Below are 10,763 nucleotides of genomic sequence, written 5' to 3'. Positions count from 1 at the left end.
TATTACCCAGTGAGCTGTAGACTTTGCATTCACCTTGGGTTTTTTTTTTTTTTTTGGTCTGTCTGTTTGTTTATTGATTGATTGATTGATTGATTGATTTTTAAGTAGACTCCATGCCCAGCATGGAGCCCAGTGCAGGGCCTGAACTCTCAATTCTGAGATTGAGACTTGAACTGAGATCAAAAGTCAGACACCCAACTGACTGAGCCACCCAAGTGCCCACATTAACCTCGGCTTATAAGTTGGGGGGGGAGGGAGTGATAACCTGTGCTTGAACTACTGATGTTCCCTATCTTCCACACAAATAGTTCGTGTTTCAAAGCAGCCCAATTATCCCAAATTCCAGTTAAGAGAAAAAGAAAACTATTTTAATACAAAGTTTAATAAGTAGTGCAGCAGACAATGAAATCCATGTTTCCACTGGGTTACTGATTTTTGTAGAGCAAATAAGGGACAGTTAGAGGGGAAAGGAGATCACAGAATATACTAAGTACTGAATTCTCTCGAAGATGTGTGAACTTTTGTGCTATGTCAAATTGCAGAAAACAAACCAGTCCTGTAAGCATTCAATGAGCTCTCTAGTTGTGTCGTATCATAATCTGCCTAAAAGCCAGTTCTGCCACAACACCTCAGGTAGATGAGAAGGTCAAGTTCAATTCAAAATCCTACTAATTTGAAGCAGAAGAATTTGTACAGAAATATTTTCAATGAAAATACATTTGCTTTGGGAAGTAAGAAAATTACAGATAACAGAAGATGTCTGCTCTACTTTGCTTCAAGCATGGAATGTTGACTTCCAACTCCTCATTACCCCCGTCTTTCCCCGGTACCCTCCTCCCCTCTAACTCATGGGCAGGAAGAGTCCATCTTGGAAGTGACAAGGGCACCTCCATCATGCCGGGTCTGGATAGAACTTGCCTATCCAGGTCTGCCTTGGACAGACCTAATTCTTTTCTTTTTCCCTATGGCTTCCCACAAACCAAAAATTTACCTAATTAAGAAAATATTATTTTTAAGTGTAATATGGGATTTGGGTTATCATTATTATTATTGTTAGAAATATATATTGAAGTATTACAGATAACATGACATGATGTCTGGGATTTGTTTCTAGGTAATCCAAGAGGTCAAGAAGAGGGTGACCAGCCGGCCACAAGCTGGTAGTTATTGAAACTGGATTTTGGGTACAGGGATCCTTATTATACTTTTTACTTGTATATGTATTTGAACTTTTTCATAACAAAAGAAAAAGGACTTTAAAAGTTTATCTACTAGATGCCATCTTTATAAAACTTTTGGTAATTTGAGTGCCATTTTAGTGTCGATAACAGGACCTAATAACTATGGAAGACGTGTTAAATTCTTTTCATACATTATTTTAGTTAATTTTCAGGACAGGTCCAGGAGGTAATAGTATCCTGATATTACAGATGAAGAAAACAAGACATAAGCTCAAAGAACCTAATCAGCTTCATCACATGTAGTGACAAAGCAAGGAGTGAAGTCAGGTCTGGTTGACCTAGAGGGTCTATTACAAAATCACTCTGAGTTATTCTTCACCTGTAGCATTTATTTCATAAAGGGATAGAACGATGTCAATGAAGATTTGGCCATTCATTCCTTTCATTTTTGATTCACTCAACTGAATGTTTACGGAGCATGTGCAGTTTCCTGAGGCACTGTCCTAGGCATGCAGTGATGAACAAGAGGGCAGAGCCAGTCCTGATGGCGCCAGCTTCATTTTCTTCAGCCACATCTTATAGTAAAAGGCCACATATTCTTCATGCTCCTTCATAAAAGTGTTTAAAAACTGCCTCAGTGGTATATATCCAAGATGGACTGGGTTTCTGCTCCAGGTTCTTTCCCTCATTCTACGATTTGGTAAGCAGCAGGGCCTCTTTCTAAAGCTGACTTAACAGAGCACAATGGTAACTTGCAATCCACTCTTCTCTTCCTCGGAACTAGAAAGAACCATATACTTGTAATACCAGTAACGAGGAAACGATTTGTTTTCTCTTTTGCACCCTGCCCTCAATAACTCTGAATAATCATGACCTTTAAGCACTTCTGCATTCTGGAAATAATTGGCATGCATTTCAAAACAGTTCATGGACTAGAATCCAGAAAAAAAAAAAAAAGAACTTCGTTGTTCAAGTACATGCAATCAACACATGACCAATCTGATTAAGTTTAGTTCTGACTAATTTTTGGACCACGAACACTGATACATTATTTAAAATCTCCATTAATATGACTGAGGGCTTCCTTAGGGTAACTTTCTGCTCTTCATGCCTGTTACTGATTTGGTTTTGACTATTCTTGACCAAGGTCTTTTACTGACCCAGAGCACCCCACTGGATATAACCAGTCATTATGCCAATTCCCCTAACATGTGTTTGGGCATTGTTCCAACTTTGGAAAGATTTCCATGGCATAACCAGAATCCATCCCGTTGCCACCCCTTCCATTGCAATCACTTGGGTCCCCCCTACTACCATCTGTTGCTCGGGTTGTGGCTGTAGCCTCCTGTCCATTTTCCCTGCTGTTGATACTGTCCTCTGCATCGGCAGAACAGTTTTCTTTAAAAATATTCAATCCAAGCCTTTGCGTAGAATCTTCTAATGTCTTCACGTCTCTTTCCAAATAAAAGTCAATATTTTTATACTCACCTATAAGGCTGTGGGCAATCTGGCCCCATTACCCCTAACTTCACCTCCTACACTTCTCCTAACCCATAGTGCTCTGGCCCTAATGGGGGTATGCCAGTCTTATCCCCTCACTGAGATCTTTGACTCACTGTCCTCTCTGCTTGCACGCTTTCTGAGATGTTGAGACACACCTGTCACTTTCTTTCTGTGTCTACTCAGATAGTACCTTACCAGTGGATTCTTCCATGACCACCCAACATGGGTGCACTTCTCTCCCCTGGCCCACCATCTGTCCACATCTCCTTTGTCTGGTTAATTTTCCTGCATAAATTTTATCATCATCTGATAGATTGTTTTTTTTTTTCTTGCTGTCTATCTTCCCCACTGGAACAGAAACTCTAGGAGTGACCTCCTGATGTTCATGTGTTGTTCGCTGTTTCACTACGGGCCATGCTGGACACATAGCTAGTGAACCAGTGAAAAGGAATGTGTATTAGCAGCTGAAAGGAATTTACAATATTTAAGCCAGAAGAACATGAAGATGCTTCTCTGCTTCTTATAGTTGAGGGTGGGAGTCCTGATGACATGGGACTGAGATTGTTGGATCTGTGAGGTCACTGTGTTTCTTTAGACACATACAGACAACTCAGGCTGTGTAACACCAGGTGGCACCACTGCCAACTCTCCAGCCTGACCATGTAATCTGTGTGACCTGAGATGTAGCTGCTTCTTGAGGGTTGGAGACATTTCCTTGATTAATCACCTGGGTGCTTCTCTGGGTGAAGAATGGGTGTGTGTGTGTGTGTGTGTGTGTGTGTACGCGCGCGCGCGTGTGTGTGTGTGTGCAATTCTTTGGCAATTTTCTAATTCGAATTCTCCTAATTAGTGTGTTCAGATGTTTTATCTCTTTAAGGTTCGGATTCAAAAAATTATATTTTCTTTAGAAGAATGTCCATTTCATTCACGCTTTTGAATTTATTTGCATGGAGTTATACAAATTATTCGCTAACAATATCCGTATTTGATTTCCCTCATTTCTGCCATTTCTTTTATAATTTCCATTTTGAGAAATGATATTTTCTCCCTTTTCTAAAATTTTATTCTTAGTTAAGTCAGCTAGTTATTTGTCTTTAAAAATATTTCAAGGAACCAGATTTTGTGATTAGTTGTACCTCCTACTTTTTTAAAAAAATTTCATGTTTCGTTTGTATCTCCTTTTGCCTTTTAAAATTCCTTCCTACTGTCTTCTACTTCATTTGTTGCTTATTTTTATAAGAACTCCTGGAGTCAGATGTTTGTTTCATTTGTTTTATTCTTTTTTTTTTTGAAAGACCCCAAATTTCAATAACAAAACACCTCACTTTTGTATGGGGTTATAAAGGTTTCAGGGAACAATTATGCATGCAATCACTTATTCTGCTTTAAAAGAAAATTTATTATTGAAGTACAATTATATTTGTTCCATTCTTTATTTTACATCAATACAAGTAATTTACACTAGAAATTTACTCTGAACTACATCCCAGGGGTCTTGTGCTGTGAAGTGGGGTATTTTCCTCTTTAACAATTCTGTAGTTTAGATCGCTTTTTCTGACTCATGGATAAAACTTTTTAATTCTCATTGTTTTTTCATGATTCTCAGAGAAGAAAATGTTGACTTACGCAACCATGTGCAGTTTGGAAATCCCCTCTTATTGTTTTGTTTTCTGGGAGTTGAAGGGCAGGAGGATGGATTAGTATTCATTCATTATTCACGAACAAAGATAAAATATGGCCACACAACTGCTTAGGTGTAATGTCCCTGCAACAAGATGCACACTGAGCTCCTAAACAAAATTTAGAAATCCCCCTAAACCTCAGAGTAAGGAAAGTAACTTTTGCATTTTAAAGTAATGACTTTTTGTCTTAGTTTACTGTAGCACTGTAACCAACATAAGTAGCTTATTAGTTTTAGAGTGTATTTCCAGCTGCACCTAAGGCTATTTCTGGAGGGAGCTGCCTGGTTATCAAAGTTAAAGCAGGACTTATATTCAAAGACAAATGGAAGGAGCCTGCACTTTGGAGACAGATAAATCTTGAGTTCGAATCCCTCAAAATAGATCTTTCTCAGTTTCACACTTGCGATGGGTTTCCCATCCTGTACTCAAAGGCCTGTGACTTATTCCCCCAAATGCCCAGACAAACCTAAAGGACAGACTAAGTTCATTTGATTTCTGGGATCTCTAGATTCTTTACTGAACGCATTTATACATCCCATATTCAAAAGATACAAACTTAGGGTTATAAGTCCGGGGGATGTCACCTACAGCATGGTGACTAGAGTTCACGATACTGTACTGTATAAGTGAAAACTGCTAAGAGAATAGATCTTAAACATCCTTAGGACAAGAAAAAAAGTTTTGTAACTATGTGTGGTGATGAATGTTAACTAGACTTGTTGTAGTGATTATTATATAACATGAACAAACATTGAATTGCATATCTTAAACTGATACAATGTTAAATGTCCATTACATTTCAATTTTCTAAAATAGAAAGTAAGCACCTTACTTTCTCTCCACCTGTGCTCTTCTGTCAGCCAAACACGACTCCAGCAGAGGTTTCTGGGCAAGGCTGCAGGCTCCAGATTCCCATGTCACAGCTCTTGGCTGACTCCTTAGCCTTGAGGTGCACCTTTTCCCAGGCTCTGTGACACCCCCCAACTTCCCTGGCTCCCCATCGCCCCAGTCCTGCCATCCTCCATGTTATATGTACATTCTGAGTTCCTACTACGTTGTATTCCCAAGATATACCTCTTTGGTTTCTCGTTTACCAAAAAACAACTACTTTCCTGTGGCCTTGTTGGAAAAAATGTATAATGTCTGTCTCACCAGACAGCAAGGAGGGTCAATAAGAGAAATTTGCCAAACATCTGTCTATAGTGGAGCCATGATAAATATTCATCCTCCTTCCAGGTTTGGTGAGTTGGGACAGCTGCCATAATGTTCCCCAAACACTCAGGAAGGAGTCAAACAGGAAGAGAGGATTGGCCACAGGTCTAGAGAGGGAGGGGGTCATATTGGTTTCCATGCTGGCCCTATCTGAGTGCTACAGAAATGATGGCAGCAAACAGTTCTATAGATGGTATAACATGGGTAGACTCATTGAGGTAAAAACAGTTCACTGAATTTGGAAAGCTATTACAGGACACGGAGGTTAATACCCTTCAAAATCAAAGAGCTGGGCTTGGGGGGATTTTGCAGCTTGTCGAATTTTTATCATCCAACTATAATCCCACACCTTTATTTCATTTATTCCATAGATTTGATTGAATCAGTTCTGGTTTGCAAGAATTTCTGCATTTCTGTACAAGTTTTCAAATTTTCTGGAATGTCAGAAACAGACATATTCTCTATCTCTACACACACACACACACACACACACACACACACACAGCTGCAAAAAGAATAACACTGATATGGGCATGACGATAAGCCAGATAGGAGTGGCTGCATAGAGAATTAGACAATTCTGCGAGTCAGCAAGTGTTACTGAGAACTTGCTCCACGTCAGGCACTGTCATAAATTCTGGAAATATACAATGGGTTAGGCAAGCTCTGGTTTACATACAGCCATATTCTAGCATGTGTGTAGAGGGAGGCAGACAGTGAGTAGTCACAGGACTATTTTGTCAGTGGGATCAGTGCTGTGGAGACAACACAGTGTGTGGGGACCAAGAAAGCCAGGCGGATGCCTTAGCAGAGGGCGAGTGAGAGAAGGCTTCGCTGACCAGGTGCTATGTAGACGGAGGTCTGAGCTGGGGAGGCGGGGAGCCATGCAGACCTCAGAGAAGCACAGTTTGAGAGAGGGAGCCACAAAGTCCAGATGAAAGAGTGAGAGGCCACACGGTTGGAGGGGAGGAAGCAAGGGGCAGAGTATTTGCGATGTGGTCAGGAACACCCAGCGGGGCCAAAGGCCTTAGGAGCCATGGCAAGGATTCTGGATGCTTTCTGAGAGATGGGGAAGCCACTGGAACATTTTAACACAAAACATCTGAAATGAGACTGACAATAAAATGTCAATGTTGAAGTAGTAGATTGGGAACACAAGATGGGAGAGTTCTGACACCCCATTTTTGTTCCTTGTCAGGGTCAGTGCAACACAAAGCCGTTTATCTTTTGCCTCTGAGTGGCAACACTTTCTGCGGAGAGTTCTGGTTCTGCTAGACAGCACTTCTCAGCTATGAGAATGAGAGGGCATTTTGAAATGGGCAAGAAGCTGAATTAAAATACTATCCTTATGTACGTTTAAATATGAAAAAAAATTTGCAACTCAGGATGCTACATTGTTTCTTAGATGTGGAAGATTCTTCTCAACTTGTTCCCTCTACATCCACCACCCAATTTATACTTAAATGTCACTTACTCAAGAGGCTCATTCCCAATGTCAATGAGGTCTGCTTGTTATGTGGCAACTGCACCCTGGACTTGTCCTTCACTATACTCCTCAGTTTGTTTGTAATTAAGAATGTGATGATCTGATCAGTTTCCTTCCCACCCGTGGGGAGCCGATCTTTATGAAGTCTTGCATTTGGCCCTTGCAGGGACGGCGTTAAGGGCTGCAGGAGCTCATCTCTTAAGCATTGCTGTCATCCTCCTGCAGGGTAAACGTGAAACCAAGTGACTTGCTCCAAACCACCTGACGAATAGCAGAACTGGGGCTCTAGCGCAAGGGTCTGACTTCAGAGATCTTAGCCAGTCTCTCCCCAACACACACTTGAGACTAGGGGCTACCGGTGCGGGCCTGGCTCTCAGTAGGTGAAAAAACATTGACCAAAAGAAGACTTTTCTTAGACCAAATCCTCATTTGAAATCGATCCATCTTTGAGATTTGAATTTAGAGTGCCTTTCTAAGTCAGGCTGGGTTAGTGTCAGGGATGCCTGTTGCTCAGGCCCACACACTTCACCCTGCCCACTGTGGGTACCATGCCATTCGTGGCCTCTTCCCAGCAGGAGAGTAGGGCCGTTCAACCCTCTCCTCAGTGGGGTTCTAGATTCCCTCTCCTTCCTGGAGTCTCTCTTCTGGCAATCTCATGCTCATACTCCTTATTCTGAAAGAAATGGCTTTGTGTGGGATTAGTTATGTGACCAAGAGGTTCCTCTTCCTCTCCAAGCCTTAGTCTCTTCACTTAAAAACACGAGTAACATGGGATTTTAGTAATGAAGTGTGCAAGTGAAGCCCTAGGCAGAGCGCCCGGCACACGGTGAGGACTCAGCCAGTAGGAGTTGGTTATGCCTTAGTTCCTAGTTACGGAGGCTTCTAGAGACTCTCAAATCAACCCCCACACTGAAGCATTATTCTTTCGTGGGGAACTCAGTGCAAGCTGGCCACCCTTTTACAACCTCGTTGGCACACGTAAGTCATCAGACGTCTATTTCTGACTTGCTTTTCCCCTAGCTGCTTAATTCCTTCGCCACCCTTTGGTTTTTAATGAGTCTTCTTTTATTGCCTCTTAACACAGCTTAAGCATCCCAGAAAACATCCCCAACTCTAAAGTCTCTTTACCACCAAGCTGCAACAACCACTAGCAGGCAGCTGAGATTTATTGGAAAAAGCACAGGAGACAGAATTTTTTATCCCACCAGTCACTGGGTATGTCACTAACCCTGCTGTCATGCTTTCTCATTTTAAATGGGGACAGCAATTCCTCCTTACAAGGTGCTGTAAAATGAAACGAGGTGGGGTATTTTTTCAAGCAGTTCAATAATTACTCATTTGTTCTTTGTTCATTCATTCATTCCTCCCTTCATTCTCGATTAGCAGTTCTAGTTTAAAGTGGGGAAGAGTCCAATTCCAGAATCTAGAGGCAGAGAAGGAGAAATGTAGAGCAAGTATCTCACCTCATAAATGAAGCTAACTAATCACCCTATAAAAGTGGAATTTGTGATCTAAGATATCTTTTCATAAGCTTCTCAGGTATAAATGCCAGTATCTTAATGGGACACAGCCAGTAATCTTAGACACTTTAACTTGGCATGAAATGATGCAAAGAGTGTTGGCTAACCAGTAATAATTTAGGAGAAAAATTAATTTAAGAAGCAGAACTGTGTCAGGAAGAAGACCCCTTTATGGGTTAACCTAACCTAACCTAACCTGGGAGAGAGGTGCACACAGGCCCGCTGAGTCTGCGGGGTCCCCGGGAGCACGGTGGCCTGCTTCCTTTCTGGACCATGCGCAGGTTGGGAGACAGAGGAGACAGTGTGGCCTGGGGTGGTTAAGACCTGGGTTTGACACCTGGTAAGCCTCATCTGGAGCCTGACTTCACCCTGCACTCGACGGGTGACTATGGGAAGTTGCTTCACTTCTCTGAACCTCTGAACCACCTTCTCTGAACCAAGAGTAAGTAGAAACTTACTCTTGGAGCCAAAAGGTGGAATTTAATTCAACTCTCCAGAGGCTAAGTAATTTACTCACATTCAGCAGCAGCTTTTGACCTAAAATTTAGTGGGTATATTGCCCTAGGAAACAGACCCTACCAATTCATCAAAGTTTGAAGACAAGGGAATAAAATACAAAGTACAATATTAGCAGCAAGGCAATATATCCTTGTTTATAGATGAGAAAGTTGCATAATGGCACAGCTAACCAACTGAAAACTCAAAAGAAATAAGTTTAGATGTTGGCTATATCAAAAATAATCTGTAACAATAGCTTCTTGTTTTTACTTTCTACAAACAGCCATTTAGAAACCATAACGTCAAATATCAACTAATAAACTTGGTAAAAAATGCCCTCCCTCTGCCACTCTCATGATGGATATAATACTTGAAAACAGAAATAGTCTCCATTCTTGTAGAACATTCAACTTCGTAAAATGTAAGATATTCCTAAACATTGTACAGGGCCAATGCAATGCCAATACAACTCTCAAAAGCCTTCAAAACTTGGGGGGAAACTTGGTGAACATTCTTATAGTTCACCTCGAAGAACAACTGTTGAGGAGAAATATGACCAACAAGCAATGACTTAAAGTACTAAGAAGGATCTCGGAAGTTAAAATATTCCAGTATAAAGCTCTAACAAAACAGTGGACACAGAGCCACCTGGCTGGTTGGCTGACAGTGGGCAACTGTTGATCTCAGGATTCTAAGTTCAAGCCCCCTGCTGGGTGTAGAGATTTCTTAAAAATAAAATCTTTTAAAAAAGAAAGGGATTAAAAAAAGAAAGATAGTTAAATAAATAAATGATAGGCTGTAAATATAAGAAAAGACAAAACAATGGAAGTCGTAGAAGTACTGAGAATTTGGTATGATACATGTGATTTTTGAAATCAGCAAAGAATTGAGATGATTTATTTGTACTAGGGCAGCTAATTTGTCATGGTAAATATGAGTTGAATTGTATCCTCCAAGAAGATAATAAAGTCCTCACCCCTGGTACCTAAGAATGTGATCTTATTTGGAAATAGTGTCTTTGCAGATCTACTTAAATTAAGATGAGGTCATACTGAATTAGAGTGGGCTCCAATCCAATGACTAGTGTCTTTATGGAGACAAAAGATTTGGACACAGAGACACACAGGAGACAACACTATGTGACATGAATCTGAGGCTGCAATGACACAGCTAAAATTCGAGGAAAGCTGAGAGTTGCCAGTTACCACTGGAGGCTAGGAATAGGCAAAGAAGGATCCATCTAGAGCTTTCCAATATAATGTGGCCATTGCCTCAGAATGGTGAGGGTATATTATTTCCATTGTTTTAAGCCATCCGAGTTTGTGCTATTTTATTATGGCAGCTCTAGAAACCAAAATAATAAAGCTGGATTCCTACTTTCCCACTTGCACAAAAAGAAAAAAAATCTAGAGGGATAAAAGAATTCAGTGTAGAAATGAAATAAACAATGATCCCCAAATAACATAAGAAAATGTGGGTAGAAATTTGTATTTTCTAGGGAGTTTCTTTAAAATGGAAGGAAAAGATGAATAAATTGGACTTTATAAACATTTTAAACACATGCAGGGTAAGAGATAAGAAATTATTAAATAAATGTGTAACTCACAGCAAAGGATACAGTCAATAAAAATAAATAAATAAACAGCCCCCAAAGAAATGCACAAAGAACAAGATTAGGCAA

The sequence above is a fragment of the Mustela erminea genome, chromosome 4 (genome assembly GCF_009829155.1).
Source record: "Mustela erminea isolate mMusErm1 chromosome 4, mMusErm1.Pri, whole genome shotgun sequence".
Taxonomy (NCBI): domain Eukaryota; kingdom Metazoa; phylum Chordata; class Mammalia; order Carnivora; family Mustelidae; genus Mustela; species Mustela erminea.
The sequence above is the reverse complement of the archived record's forward strand: the minus strand, read 5'-3'. Positions refer to the sequence as shown.